This window comes from Taudactylus pleione, unplaced genomic scaffold (assembly GCF_031769625.1).
Source record: "Taudactylus pleione unplaced genomic scaffold, aTauple2 ptg000830l, whole genome shotgun sequence".
In the NCBI taxonomy this organism is placed as follows: Eukaryota; Metazoa; Chordata; class Amphibia; order Anura; family Myobatrachidae; genus Taudactylus; species Taudactylus pleione.
In genome coordinates, this window is record NW_028285232.1 from 4,011,768 (window position 1) to 4,025,437 (window position 13,670).

Below are 13,670 nucleotides of genomic sequence, written 5' to 3' on the forward strand. Positions count from 1 at the left end.
AGGGGGTCAGGGTAGGGAATAGAGCAGAGGGTCAGGGTAGGGAATAGAGCAGGGGGTCAGGGTAGAGAATAGAGCAGGGGGTCAGGGTTGAGAATAGAGCAGGGGGTCAGGGTAGAGAATAGAGCAGGGGGTCAGGGTAGGGAATAGAGCAGGGGGTCAGGGAAGAGAATAGAGCAGGGGGTCAGGGTAGGGAATAGAGCAGGGGGTCAGGGTAGGGAATAGAGCAGGGGGTCAGGGTAGAGAATAGAGCAGGGGGTCAGGGTAGAGAATAGAGCAGGTGGTCAGGGTAGAGAATAGAGCACGGGGGGTCAGGGTAGAGAATAGAGCAGGGGGTCAGGGTAGAGAATAGAGCAGGGGGTCAGGGTAGAGAATAGAGCATGAGGTCATGGTAGAGAATAGATCAGGGGGTCAGGGTAGAGAATAGAGCAGGAGGTTATGGTAGAGAATAGATCAGGGGGTCAAGGTAGAGAATAGATCAGGGGGTCAGGGTAGAGAATAGATCAGGGGGTCAGGGTAGGGAATAGAGCAGGGGGTCAGGGTAGAGAATAGAGTAAGGGGGTCAGGGTAGAGAATAGAGTAAGGGGGTCAGGGTAGAGAATAGAGCAGGAGGTCAGGGTAGAGAATAGAGCAGGGGGTCAGTGTAGAGAATAGAGCAGGGGGTCAGGGTAGAGAATAGAGCAGGGGGTCAGGGTAGAGAATAGAGCAGGGGGTCAGGGTAGAGAATAGAGCAGGTGGTTAGGGTAGAGAATAGAGCAGGGGGTCAGGGTAGGGAATAGAGCAGGGGGTCAGGGTAGAGAATAGAGCAGGGGGTCAGGGTAGAGAATAGAGCAGGAGGTCAGTGTAGGGAATAGAGCTGGGGGTCATGGTAGAGAATAGAGCAGGGGGTCAGGGTAGAGAATAGAGCAGGGGCTCAGGGGAGGAGAATAGATCTGGGGTCAGCGTAGAGAATAGATCAGGGGGTCAGGGTAGGAGAATAGATCAGGGGGTCAGGGTAGAGAATAGAGCAGGGGGTCAGGGTAGAGAATAGAGCAGGGGGTCAGGGTAGGGAATAGAGCAGGGGTTCAGGGTAGAGAATAGAACAGGGGTTCAGGGTAGAGAATAGAGAAGGGGGTCAGGGTAGAGAATAGAGCAGAGGGTCAGGGTAGAGAATAGAGCAGGGGGTCAGGGTAGGGAATAGAGCAGGGGGTCAGGGTAGAGAATAGAGCAGGGGGTCAGGGTAGAGAATAGAGCAGGGGGTCTGGGTAGAGAATAGAGCAGGAGGTCAGGGTAGAGAATAGAGCAGTGGGTCAGGGTAGAGAATAGAGCAGGGGGTCAGGGTAGAGAATAGAGCAGGTTGTCAGGGTAGAGAATAGAACAGGGGGTCAGGGTAGAGAATAGAGCAGGGGGTCAGGGTAGGAGAATAGATCAGGGGTCAGGGTAGAGAATAGATCAGGGGGTCAGGGTAGGAGAATAGATCAGGGGGTCAGGGTAGAGAATAGAGCTGGGGGTCAGGGTAGAGAATAGAGCAGGGGGTCAGGGTAGAGAATAGAGCAGGGGGTCAGTGTAGGGAATAGAGCAGGGGTCAGGGTAGAGAATAGAGCAGGGGTTCAGGGTAGAGAATAGAACAGGGGGTCAGGGTAGAGAATAGAGCAGGGGGTCAGGGTAGAGAATAGAGCAGAGGGTCAGGGTAGGGAATAGAGCAGGGGGTCAGGGTAGAGAATAGAGCAGGGGGTCAGGGTAGAGAATAGAACAGGGGGTCAGGGTAGAGAATAGAGCAGGGGGTCAGGGTAGAGAATAGAGCAGAGGGTCAGGGTAGGGAATAGAGCAGGGGGTCAGGGGAGAGAATAGAGCAGGGGGTCAGGGTAGGGAATAGAGCAGGAGGTCAGGGTAAGGAATAGAGGAATAGAGCAGGGGGTCAGGGTAGAGAATAGAGCAGGGGGTCAGGGTAGAGAATAGAGCAGGGGGTCAGGGTAGGGAATAGAGCAGGGGGTCAGGGGAGAGAATAGAGCAGGGGGTCAGGGTAGGGAATAGAGCAGGGGGTCAGGGTAGGGAATAGAGCAGGGGGTCAGGGTAGGGAATAGAGCAGGGGGTAAGGGTAGGGAATAGAGCAGGGGGTCAGGGTAGGGAATAGAGCAGGGTGTCAGGGTAGAGAATAGAGCAGGTGGTCAGTGTAGAGAATAGATCAGGGGGTCAGGGTAGAGAATAGAGCTGGGGGGGTCAGGGTAGAGAAAAGAGCAGGGGGTCAGGGTAGAGAATAGAGCAGGAGGTCATGGTAGAGAATAGATCAGGGGGTCAGGGTAGAGAATAGAGCAGGAGGTAATGGTAGAGAATAGATCAGGGGGTCAAGGTAGAGAATAGATCAGGGGGTCAGGGTAGAGAATAGATCAGGGGGTCAGGGTAGAGAATAGAGTAAGGGTGTCAGGGTAGAGAATAGAGCAGGAGGTCATGGTAGAGAATAGATCAGGGGGTCAGGGTAGAGAATAGATCAGGGGGTCAGGGTAGAGAATAGATCAGGGGGTCAGGGTAGAGAATAGAGCAGGGGGTCAGGGTAGGGAATAGAGCAGGAGGTCAGGGTAGAGAATAGAGTAAGGGGGTCAGGGTAGAGAATAGAGTAAGGGGGTCAGGCTAGAGAATAGAGCAGGAGGTCAGGGTAGAGAATAGAGCAGGGGGTCAGTGTAGAGAATAGAGCAGGGGGTCAGGGTAGAGAATAGAGCAGGGGGTCAGGGTAGAGAATAGAGCAGGGGGTCAGGGTAGAGAATAGAGCAGGGGGTCAGGGTAGAGAATAGAGCAGGGGGTCAGGGTAGGGAATAGAGCAGGGGGTCAGGGTAGAGAATAGAGCAGGGGGTCAGGGTTGAGAATAGAGCAGGAGGTCAGGGTAGAGAATAGAGCAGGGGGTCAGGGTAGAGAATAGAGCAGGGGGTCAGGGTAGAGAATAGAGCAGGGGTTCAGTGTAGAGAATAGAGCAGGGGGTCAGGGTAGAGAATAGAGCTGGAGGTCAGGGTAGAGAATAGAGCAGGGGGTCAGGGTTGGGAATAGAGCAGGTGGTCAGGGTATGGAATAGAGCAGGGGGTCAGGGTAGAGAATAGAGCAGGGGGTCAGGGTAGAGAATAGGGCAGGGGGTCAGGGTAGAGAATAGAGCAGGGGGTCAGGGTAAAGAACAGAGCAGGGGGTAAGGGTAGGGAATAGAGCAGGGGGTCAGGGTAGGGAATAGAGCTGGGGGTCAGGGTAGAGAATAGAGCAGGGGGTCAGGGTAGAGAATAGAGCAGGGGGTCAGGGTAGAGAATAGAGCAGGGGGTCAGGGTAGAGAATAGAGCAGGAGGTCAGGGTAGAGAATAGAGCAGTGGGTCAGGGTAGAGAATAGAGCAGGGGGTCAGGGTAGAGAATAGAGCAGGTTGTCAGGGTAGAGAATAGAACAGGGGGTCAGGGTAGAGAATAGAGCAGGGGGTCAGGGTAGGAGAATAGAGCAGGGGGTCAGGATAGGGAATAGAGCAGGGGGTCAGGGTAGAGAATAGAGCAGGGGGGTCAGCGTAGAGAATAGAGCAGGGGGTCAGGGTAGAGAATAGAGCAGGGGGTCAGGGTAGAGAATAGAGCAGGGGGTCAGGGTAGAGAATAGAGCAGGGGGTCAGGGTAGAGAATAGAGCAGGGGGTCTGGGTAGAGAATAGAGCAGGAGGTCATGGTAGAGAATAGATCAGGGGGTCAAGGTAGAGAATAGATCAGGGGGTCAGGGTAGAGAATAGATCAGGGGGTCAGGGTAGAGAATAGAGCAGGGGGTCAGGGTAGGGAATAGAGCAGGGGGTCAGGGTAGAGAATAGAGTAAGGGTGTCAGGGTAGAGAATAGAGCAGGAGGTCATGGTAGAGAATAGATCAGGGGGTCAGGGTAGAGAATAGATCAGGGGGTCAGGGTAGAGAATAGATCAGGGGGTCAGGGTAGAGAATAGATCAGGGGGTCAGGGTAGGGAATAGAGCAGGAGGTCAGGGTAGAGAATAGAGTAAGGGGGTCAGTGTAGAGAATAGAGCAGGGGGTCAGGGTAGAGAATAGAGCAGGGGGTCAGGGTAGAGAATAGAGCAGGGGTTCAGGGTAGAGAATAGAGCAGGGGGTCAGGGTAGAGAATAGAGCAGGGGGTCAGGGTAGAGAATAGAGCAGTGGGTCAGGGTAGAGAATAGAGCAGGGGGTCAGGGTAGAGAATAGAGCAGGTTGTCAGGGTAGAGAATAGAACAGGGGGTCAGGGTAGAGAATAGAGCAGGGGGTCAGGGTAGGAGAATAGAGCAGGGGGTCAGGATAGGGAATAGAGCAGGGGGTCAGGGTAGAGAATAGAGCATGGGGGTCAGCGTAGAGAATAGAGCAGGGGGTCAGGGTAGAGAATAGAGCAGGGGGTCAGGGTAGAGAATAGAGCAGGGGGTCAGGGTAGAGAATAGAGCAGGGGGTCAGGGTAGAGAATAGAGCAGGGGTCAGTGTAGGGAATAGAGCAGGGGGTCATGGTAGAGAATAGAGCAGGGGGTCAGGTTAGAGAATAGAGCAGGGGGTCAGGGTAGAGAATAGAGCAGGGGGTCAGGGTAGAGAATAGAGCAGGGGTCAGTGTAGGGAATAGAGCAGGGGGTCATGGTAGAGAATAGAGCAGGGGGTCAGGGTAGAGAATAGAGGAGGAGGTCAGGGCAGAGAATAGAACAGGGGGTCAGGGTAGAGAATAGAGCAGGGGGTCAGTGTAGAGAATAGAGCAGGGGGTCAGGCTAGAGAATAGAGCAGTGGGTCCGGGTAGAGAATAGAGCAGGGGGTCAGGGTAGAGAATAGAGCAGGGGGTCAGGGTAGGGAATAGAGCAGGGGGTCAGGGTAGAGAATAGAGCAGGGGGTCAGGGTAGAGAATAGAGCAGGGGGTCATGGTAGAGAATAGAGCAGGGGGTCAGGGTAGAGAATAGATCAGGGGGTCAGGGTAGAGAATAGAGCAGGGGGTCAGGGTAGGGAATAGAGCAGGGGGTCAGGGTAGAGAATAGAGCAGGGGGTCAGGGTAGAGAATAGAGCAGGGGGTCATGGTAGAGAATAGAGCAGGGGGTCAGGGTAGAGAATAGATCAGGGGGTCAGGGTAGAGAATAGAGCAGGGGGTCAGGGTAGAGAATAGAGCAGGGGGCCAGGGTAGAGAATAGAACAGGGGGCCAGGGTAGAGAATAGAACAGGGGGCCAGGGTAGAGAATAGAGCAGGGGTCAGGGTAGAGAATAGAGCAGGGGGTCAGGGTAGAGAATAGAGCAGGGGGTCAGGGTAGAGAATAGAGCATGAGGTCAGGGTAGAGAATAGATCAGGGGGTCAGGGTAGAGAATAGATCAGGGGGTCAGGGTAGAGAATAGAGCAGGGGGTCAGGGTAGAGAATAGAGCAGGGGGTCAGGGTAGAGAGTAGAGCAGGGGGTCAGGGTAGAGAACAGAGCAGGGGGTCATGGTAGAGAACAGAGCAGGGGGTCAGTGTAGAGAACAGAGCAGGGGGTCAGGGTAGAGAACAGAGCAGGGGGTCAGGGTAGAGAACAGAGCAGGGGGTCAGGGTAGAGAATAGAGCAGGGGGTCAGGGTAGGGAATAGAGCAGAGGGTCAGGGTAGGGAATAGAGCAGGGGGTCAGGGTAGAGAATAGAGCAGGGGGTCAGGGTTGAGAATAGAGCAGGGGGTCAGGGTAGAGAATAGAGCAGGGGGTCAGGGTAGGGAATAGAGCAGGGGGTCAGGGAAGAGAATAGAGCAGGGGGTCAGGGTAGGGAATAGAGCAGGGGGTCAGGGTAGGGAATAGAGCAGGGGGTCAGGGTAGGGAATAGAGCAGGGGGTCAGGGTAGGGAATAGAGCAGGGGGTCAGGGAAGAGAATAGAGCAGGGGGTCAGGGTAGAGAATAGAGCAGGGGGTCAGGGTAGGGAATAGAACAGGGGGTCAGGGTAGAGAATAGAGCAGGGGGTCAGGGTAGAGAATAGAACAGGGGGTCAGGGGGGACAATAGAGCAGGGGGTCAGGGTACAGAATAGAGCAGGAGGTCAGGGTAGAGAATAGAGCAGGAGGTCAGGGTAGAGAATAGAGCAGGGGGTCAGGGTAGAGAATAGAGCAGGGGGGTCAGGGTAGAGAATAGAGCAGGTGGTCAGTGTAGAGAATAGAGCAGGAGGTCAGGGTAGAGAATAGAGCAGGAGGTCAGGGTAGGGAATAGAACAGAGGGTCAGGGTAGAGAATAGAACAGAGGGTCAGGGTAGAGAATAGAGCAGGGGGTCAGGGTAGAGAATAGAGCAGGGGGTCAGGGTACAGAATAGAGCAGGGGGTCAGGATAGAGAATAGAGCAGGGGGTCTGGGTAGAGAATAGAGCAGGGGGTCAGGGTAGAGAATAGAGGAGGAGGTCAGGGCAGAGAATAGAACAGGGGGTCAGGGTAGAGAATAGAGCAGGGGGTCAGGGTAGAGAATAGAGCAGGGGGTCAGGGTAGAGAATAGAGCAGTGGGTCCGGGTAGAGAATAGAGCAGGGGGTCAGGGTAGAGAATAGAGCAGGGGGTCAGGGTAGGGAATAGAGCAGGGGGTCAGGGTAGAGCATAGAGCAGGGGGTCAGGATAGAGAATAGATCAGGGGGTCAGGGTAGAGAATAGAGCAGGGGGTCAGGGTAGAGAATAGAGCAGGGGGTCAGGGTAGAGAATAGAGCAGGGGGCCAGGGTAGAGAATAGAGCAGGGGGTCAGGGTAGAGAATAGAGCAGGGGGCCAGGGTAGAGAATAGAGCAGCGGTGAGGGTAGAGAATAGAGCAGGGGGTCAGGGTAGAGAATAGAGCAGGGGGTCAGGGTAGAGAATAGAGCATGAGGTCAGGGTAGAGAATAGATCAGGGGGTCAGGGTAGAGAATAGATCAGGGGGTCAGGGTAGAGAATAGAGCAGGGGGTCAGGGTAGAGAATAGAGCAGGGGGTCAGGGTAGAGAGTAGAGCAGGGGGTCAGGGTAGAGAATAGAGCAGGGGGTCAGGGTAGAGAATAGAGCAGGGGGTCAGGGTAGAGAATAGAGCAGGGGGTCAGGGTAGAGAATAGAGCAGGGGTCAGGGTAGAGAACAGAGCAGGGGGTCAGGGTAGAGAACAGAGCAGGGGGTCAGGGTAGAGAATAGAGCAGGGGGTCAGGGTAGGGAATAGAGCAGAGGGTCAGGGTAGGGAATAGAGCAGGGGGTCAGGGTAGAGAATAGAGCAGGGGGTCAGGGTTGAGAATAGAGCAGGGGGTCAGGGTAGAGAATAGAGCAGGGGGTCAGGGTAGGGAATAGAGCAGGGGGTCAGGGAAGAGAATAGAGCAGGGGGTCAGGGTAGGGAATAGAGCAGGGGGTCAGGGTAGGGAATAGAGCAGGGGGTCAGGGTAGAGAATAGAGCAGGGGGTCAGTGTAGAGAATAGATCAGGGGGTCAGGGTAGAGAATAGAGCACGGGGGGTCAGGGTAGAGAATAGAGCAGGGGGTCAGGGTAGAGAATAGAGCAGGGGGTCAGGGTAGAGAATAGAGCATGAGGTCATGGTAGAGAATAGATCAGGGGGTCAGGGTAGAGAATAGAGCAGGAGGTTATGGTAGAGAATAGATCAGGGGGTCAAGGTAGAGAATAGATCAGGGGGTCAGGGTAGAGAATAGATCAGGGGGTCAGGGTAGGGAATAGAGCAGGGGGTCAGGGTAGAGAATAGAGTAAGGGGGTCAGGGTAGAGAATAGAGTAAGGGGGTCAGGGTAGAGAATAGAGCAGGAGGTCAGGGTAGAGAATAGAGCAGGGGGTCAGTGTAGAGAATAGAGCAGGGGGTCAGGGTAGAGAATAGAGCAGGGGGTCAGGGTAGAGAATAGAGCAGGGGGTCAGGGTAGAGAATAGAGCAGGTGGTTAGGGTAGAGAATAGAGCAGGGGGTCAGGGTAGGGAATAGAGCAGGGGGTCAGGGTAGAGAATAGAGCAGGGGGTCAGGGTAGAGAATAGAGCAGGAGGTCAGTGTAGGGAATAGAGCTGGGGGTCATGGTAGAGAATAGAGCAGGGGGTCAGGGTAGAGAATAGAGCAGGGGCTCAGGGGAGGAGAATAGATCTGGGGTCAGGGTAGAGAATAGATCAGGGGGTCAGGGTAGAGAATAGATCAGGGGGTCAGGGTAGGAGAATAGATCAGGGGGTCAGGGTAGAGAATAGAGCAGGGGGTCAGGGTAGAGAATAGAGCAGGGGGTCAGGGTAGGGAATAGAGCAGGGGTTCAGGGTAGAGAATAGAACAGGGGTTCAGGGTAGAGAATAGAGAAGGGGGTCAGGGTAGAGAATAGAGCAGAGGGTCAGGGTAGAGAATAGAGCAGGGGGTCAGGGTAGGGAATAGAGCAGGGGGTCAGGGTAGAGAATAGAGCAGGGGGTCTGGGTAGAGAATAGAGCAGGAGGTCAGGGTAGAGAATAGAGCAGTGGGTCAGGGTAGAGAATAGAGCAGGGGGTCAGGGTAGAGAATAGAGCAGGTTGTCAGGGTAGAGAATAGAACAGGGGGTCAGGGTAGAGAATAGAGCAGGGGGTCAGGGTAGGAGAATAGATCAGGGGTCAGGGTAGAGAATAGATCAGGGGGTCAGGGTAGGAGAATAGATCAGGGGGTCAGGGTAGAGAATAGAGCTGGGGGTCAGGGTAGAGAATAGAGCAGGGGGTCAGGGTAGAGAATAGAGCAGGGGGTCAGTGTAGGGAATAGAGCAGGGGTCAGGGTAGAGAATAGAGCAGGGGTTCAGGGTAGAGAATAGAACAGGGGGTCAGGGTAGAGAAAAGAGCAGGGGGTCAGGGTAGAGAATAGAGCAGAGGGTCAGGGTAGGGAATAGAGCAGGGGGTCAGGGTAGAGAATAGAGCAGGGGGTCAGGGTAGACAATAGAGCAGGGGGTCAGGGTACAGAATAGAGCAGGAGGTCAGGGTAGAGAATAGAGCAGGAGGTCAGGGTAGAGAATAGAGCAGGGGGTCAGGGTAGAGAATAGAGCAGGGGGGTCAGGGTAGAGAATAGAGCAGGTGGTCAGTGTAGAGAATAGAGCAGGAGGTCAGGGTAGAGAATAGAGCAGGAGGTCAGGGTAGGGAATAGAACAGAGGGTCAGGGTAGAGAATAGAACAGAGGGTCAGGGTAGAGAATAGAGCAGGGGGTCAGGGTAGAGAATAGAGCAGGGGGTCAGGGTACAGAATAGAGCAGGGGGTCAGGATAGAGAATAGAGCAGGGGGTCTGGGTAGAGAATAGAGCAGGGGGTCAGGGTAGAGAATAGAGGAGGAGGTCAGGGCAGAGAATAGAACAGGGGGTCAGGGTAGAGAATAGAGCAGGGGGTCAGGGTAGAGAATAGAGCAGGGGGTCAGGGTAGAGAATAGAGCAGTGGGTCCGGGTAGAGAATAGAGCAGGGGGTCAGGGTAGAGAATAGAGCAGGGGGTCAGGGTAGGGAATAGAGCAGGGGGTCAGGGTAGAGCATAGAGCAGGGGGTCAGGATAGAGAATAGATCAGGGGGTCAGGGTAGAGAATAGAGCAGGGGGTCAGGGTAGAGAATAGAGCAGGGGGTCAGGGTAGAGAATAGAGCAGGGGGCCAGGGTAGAGAATAGAGCAGGGGGTCAGGGTAGAGAATAGAGCAGGGGGCCAGGGTAGAGAATAGAGCAGCGGTGAGGGTAGAGAATAGAGCAGGGGGTCAGGGTAGAGAATAGAGCAGGGGGTCAGGGTAGAGAATAGAGCATGAGGTCAGGGTAGAGAATAGATCAGGGGGTCAGGGTAGAGAATAGATCAGGGGGTCAGGGTAGAGAATAGAGCAGGGGGTCAGGGTAGAGAATAGAGCAGGGGGTCAGGGTAGAGAGTAGAGCAGGGGGTCAGGGTAGAGAATAGAGCAGGGGGTCAGGGTAGAGAATAGAGCAGGGGGTCAGGGTAGAGAATAGAGCAGGGGTCAGGGTAGAGAACAGAGCAGGGGGTCAGGGTAGAGAACAGAGCAGGGGGTCAGGGTAGAGAATAGAGCAGGGGGTCAGGGTAGGGAATAGAGCAGAGGGTCAGGGTAGGGAATAGAGCAGGGGGTCAGGGTAGAGAATAGAGCAGGGGGTCAGGGTTGAGAATAGAGCAGGGGGTCAGGGTAGAGAATAGAGCAGGGGGTCAGGGTAGGGAATAGAGCAGGGGGTCAGGGAAGAGAATAGAGCAGGGGGTCAGGGTAGGGAATAGAGCAGGGGGTAAGGGTAGGGAATAGAGCAGGTGGTCAGGGTAGGGAATAGAGCAGGGTGTCAGGGTAGAGAATAGAGCAGGTGGTCAGTGTAGAGAATAGATCAGGGGGTCAGGGTAGAGAATAGAGCTGGGGGGGTCAGGGTAGAGAAAAGAGCAGGGGGTCAGGGTAGAGAATAGAGCAGGAGGTCATGGTAGAGAATAGATCAGGGGGTCAGGGTAGAGAATAGAGCAGGAGGTAATGGTAGAGAATAGATCAGGGGGTCAAGGTAGAGAATAGATCAGGGGGTCAGGGTAGAGAATAGATCAGGGGGTCAGGGTAGAGAATAGAGTAAGGGTGTCAGGGTAGAGAATAGAGCAGGAGGTCATGGTAGAGAATAGATCAGGGGGTCAGGGTAGAGAATAGAGCAGGGGGTCAGGGTAGAGAATAGAGCAGGGGGCCAGGGTAGAGAATAGAACAGGGGGCCAGGGTAGAGAATAGAGCAGGGGTCAGGGTAGAGAATAGAGCAGGGGGTCAGGGTAGAGAATAGAGCAGGGGGTCAGGGTAGAGAATAGAGCATGAGGTCAGGGTAGAGAATAGATCAGGGGGTCAGGGTAGAGAATAGATCAGGGGGTCAGGGTAGAGAATAGAGCAGGGGGTCAGGGTAGAGAATAGAGCAGGGGGTCAGGGTAGAGAGTAGAGCAGGGGGTCAGGGTAGAGAACAGAGCAGGGGGTCAGGGTAGAGAACAGAGCAGGGGGTCAGTGTAGAGAACAGAGCAGGGGGTCAGGGTAGAGAACAGAGCAGGGGGTCAGGGTAGAGAACAGAGCAGGGGGTCAGGGTAGAGAATAGAGCAGGGGGTCAGGGTAGGGAATAGAGCAGAGGGTCAGGGTAGGGAATAGAGCAGGGGGTCAGGGTAGGGAATAGAGCAGGGGGTCAGGGTTGAGAATAGAGCAGGGGGTCAGGGTAGAGAATAGAGCAGGGGGTCAGGGTAGGGAATAGAGCAGGGGGTCAGGGAAGAGAATAGAGCAGGGGGTCAGGGTAGGGAATAGAGCAGGGGGTCAGGGTAGGGAATAGAGCAGGGGGTCAGGGTAGGGAATAGAGCAGGGGGTCAGGGTAGGGAATAGAGCAGGGGGTCAGGGAAGAGAATAGAGCAGGGGGTCAGGGTAGAGAATAGAGCAGGGGGTCAGGGTAGGGAATAGAACAGGGGGTCAGGGTAGAGAATAGAGCAGGGGGTCAGGGTAGAGAATAGAACAGGGGGTCAGGGGGGACAATAGAGCAGGGGGTCAGGGTACAGAATAGAGCAGGAGGTCAGGGTAGAGAATAGAGCAGGAGGTCAGGGTAGAGAATAGAGCAGGGGGTCAGGGTAGAGAATAGAGCAGGGGGGTCAGGGTAGAGAATAGAGCAGGTGGTCAGTGTAGAGAATAGAGCAGGAGGTCAGGGTAGAGAATAGAGCAGGAGGTCAGGGTAGGGAATAGAACAGAGGGTCAGGGTAGAGAATAGAACAGAGGGTCAGGGTAGAGAATAGAGCAGGGGGTCAGGGTAGAGAATAGAGCAGGGGGTCAGGGTACAGAATAGAGCAGGGGGTCAGGATAGAGAATAGAGCAGGGGGTCTGGGTAGAGAATAGAGCAGGGGGTCAGGGTAGAGAATAGAGGAGGAGGTCAGGGCAGAGAATAGAACAGGGGGTCAGGGTAGAGAATAGAGCAGGGGGTCAGGGTAGAGAATAGAGCAGGGGGTCAGGGTAGAGAATAGAGCAGTGGGTCCGGGTAGAGAATAGAGCAGGGGGTCAGGGTAGAGAATAGAGCAGGGGGTCAGGGTAGGGAATAGAGCAGGGGGTCAGGGTAGAGCATAGAGCAGGGGGTCAGGATAGAGAATAGATCAGGGGGTCAGGGTAGAGAATAGAGCAGGGGGTCAGGGTAGAGAATAGAGCAGGGGGTCAGGGTAGAGAATAGAGCAGGGGGCCAGGGTAGAGAATAGAGCAGGGGGTCAGGGTAGAGAATAGAGCAGGGGGCCAGGGTAGAGAATAGAGCAGCGGTGAGGGTAGAGAATAGAGCAGGGGGTCAGGGTAGAGAATAGAGCAGGGGGTCAGGGTAGAGAATAGAGCATGAGGTCAGGGTAGAGAATAGATCAGGGGGTCAGGGTAGAGAATAGATCAGGGGGTCAGGGTAGAGAATAGAGCAGGGGGTCAGGGTAGAGAATAGAGCAGGGGGTCAGGGTAGAGAGTAGAGCAGGGGGTCAGGGTAGAGAATAGAGCAGGGGGTCAGGGTAGAGAATAGAGCAGGGGGTCAGGGTAGAGAATAGAGCAGGGGTCAGGGTAGAGAACAGAGCAGGGGGTCAGGGTAGAGAACAGAGCAGGGGGTCAGGGTAGAGAATAGAGCAGGGGGTCAGGGTAGGGAATAGAGCAGAGGGTCAGGGTAGGGAATAGAGCAGGGGGTCAGGGTAGAGAATAGAGCAGGGGGTCAGGGTTGAGAATAGAGCAGGGGGTCAGGGTAGAGAATAGAGCAGGGGGTCAGGGTAGGGAATAGAGCAGGGGGTCAGGGAAGAGAATAGAGCAGGGGGTCAGGGTAGGGAATAGAGCAGGGGGTCAGGGTAGGGAATAGAGCAGGGGGTCAGGGTAGAGAATAGAGCAGGGGGTCAGGGTAGAGAATAGAGCAGGTGGTCAGGGTAGAGAATAGAGCACGGGGGGTCAGGGTAGAGAATAGAGCAGGGGGTCAGGGTAGAGAATAGAGCAGGGGGTCAGGGTAGAGAATAGAGCATGAGGTCATGGTAGAGAATAGATCAGGGGGTCAGGGTAGAGAATAGAGCAGGAGGTTATGGTAGAGAATAGATCAGGGGGTCAAGGTAGAGAATAGATCAGGGGGTCAGGGTAGAGAATAGATCAGGGGGTCAGGGTAGGGAATAGAGCAGGGGGTCAGGGTAGAGAATAGAGTAAGGGGGTCAGGGTAGAGAATAGAGTAAGGGGGTCAGGGTAGAGAATAGAGCAGGAGGTCAGGGTAGAGAATAGAGCAGGGGGTCAGTGTAGAGAATAGAGCAGGGGGTCAGGGTAGAGAATAGAGCAGGGGGTCAGGGTAGAGAATAGAGCAGGGGGTCAGGGTAGAGAATAGAGCAGGTGGTTAGGGTAGAGAATAGAGCAGGGGGTCAGGGTAGGGAATAGAGCAGGGGGTCAGGGTAGAGAATAGAGCAGGGGGTCAGGGAAGAGAATAGAGCAGGAGGTCAGTGTAGGGAATAGAGCTGGGGGTCATGGTAGAGAATAGAGCAGGGGGTCAGGGTAGAGAATAGAGCAGGGGCTCAGGGGAGGAGAATAGATCTGGGGTCAGCGTAGAGAATAGATCAGGGGGTCAGGGTAGGAGAATAGATCAGGGGGTCAGGGTAGAGAATAGAGCAGGGGGTCAGGGTAGAGAATAGAGCAGGGGGTCAGGGTAGGGAATAGAGCAGGGGTTCAGGGTAGAGAATAGAACAGGGGTTCAGGGTAGAGAATAGAGAAGGGGGTCAGGGTAGAGAATAGAGCAGAGGGTCAGGGTAGAGAATAGAGCAGGGGGTCAGGGTAGGGAATAGAGCAGGGGGTCAGGGTAGAGAATAGAGCAGGGGGTCAGGGTAG